Genomic DNA, 1,756 nt, shown 5'->3' with positions numbered 1-1,756 from the left:
AAATGTTCATACAAAGTTATGAAAACCTGTCCCATTATTTTCTATAATTTACGCACGTTACATAAAAGCTTGGTATATATCAGTTCTTTTGTTAGATGACAGAGATCAATCGGAAATATAAGTGCTCCAATCAGGATCAACTACATACTATATGTACGTGCATATGTATACACGAATGGGAAAAATTCTATTACGGCCATTCATCATCACCCCTGGCTTTGCAATGGCTTTCCGCCAGCGATGAGAACAGGCGTAATTCTTAACCGATTTTGATGAACAAGGTTTCATTTTAAAGACGAAGGTTTAATTTAAGACCTTGCTTTTCGAATTTTTTAAAAAGCTTTAAAAATAATCGTTCGTGCCAATGGATCTGAATTTCTAAAATATTATTCAATTTTTGCAAAATTTATAGGTCCTTTTATTAGGATTTATAAATTAAAAAAAGCGGGATTCTACGAGCAATGCGTAGCACGTTGGCAAGCATCTAGTTCGTAATGTGGGAATCGTAGGTTCGAAGCAAATGATTCTGGTGATGTTTCTTTTTATTGCATCGAGGTAAACGAAAATAATGAATTAATTTTTTTTTTTCTTACTTGATAATTTAATAAAGCGTTACTATCCAATCTCTTATATTTATTTCCTCCACTGATGGATGAATGAATTTCGCGGTATTCTGTGCTAAATAGGACACAGCAACAGTATAATTTTGTTTGTTTTTGATGACAAATGCATATATACATTTGTCGATTATTTTTGCAAAATTAATAATTAGTGAACATATATATTACATATTATTTTTAATAAAGATCAAAACACGAGTACGTTTCTACATTATCTACGAGATTTTTCTCATGGTGCTATTTTATTATGATTTCCTTTGTAGGAGTTCAGTTCATATTATTACTATTACTACTACTATTACTATAATATAATACAATAATATAGTAATAAAAATAGTCAATAAAAGATGAAATAAAAGAATGTACTTATATTATGTATATGAGGACACATATGATGATGGTAATTTATGATAATAAAAGAATACGTCCAAACGTTTCTTGTTTTCATCCGTATCGTATTCCCCTTGTCTTATCACCTTAGGATCGTAATGCATTTATTTTCATACTGTTTAATCTATACAAATTATATTTAAGTACATTTTTATTATTATTATATTATATTATATTATATTATGTTATGTTATGTTATGTTGTATTATTAGTATTACTATCAATAGTAGTAGTCAAAGTGGTATGGAGTAGACTACAGAAGAAACCACGTTAAAAAAAGCGCTGAGAATTGTACCTCATAGGCAGTGTAGGAGTGAACCCGTATTTTAATTTGTATTAAAATAAAATAATATATAACTATCCACCAATTATTTTTAAGAGAACATTCGACAAAATCTAATTTTTTGTCGCAAATATATTAGTTCTCGTATGTGTCAATTATTTTTATTATTTTCTATTCACTTATCGTGAAACAATGTGTCGTATCTAGTACGATCACTGCGAGATGCGCGGCTATCAAAAAAAGATGTACATAAAAGAGACTGAAAAGTGTGAGTTCCCAGCTACTTTTTATTTTACCTACGGGAAACCAATTGTTATATATGCGTGAGAGGGGAATAACTAACTCAGGTTTATACATTGATACGATGAACGCATGGTAGAGACAGTGTTCTCTGTTCGTATTCGTAGTTTATATTTTGTCTATATCTGTCACCAAAGTCGCTTACGCTTCGAGCGAAAGATGA

This window comes from Vespula pensylvanica, chromosome 10 (genome assembly GCF_014466175.1).
Source record: "Vespula pensylvanica isolate Volc-1 chromosome 10, ASM1446617v1, whole genome shotgun sequence".
Lineage (NCBI taxonomy): Eukaryota > Metazoa > Arthropoda > Insecta > Hymenoptera > Vespidae > Vespula > Vespula pensylvanica.
The sequence above is the reverse complement of the archived record's forward strand: the minus strand, read 5'-3'. Positions refer to the sequence as shown.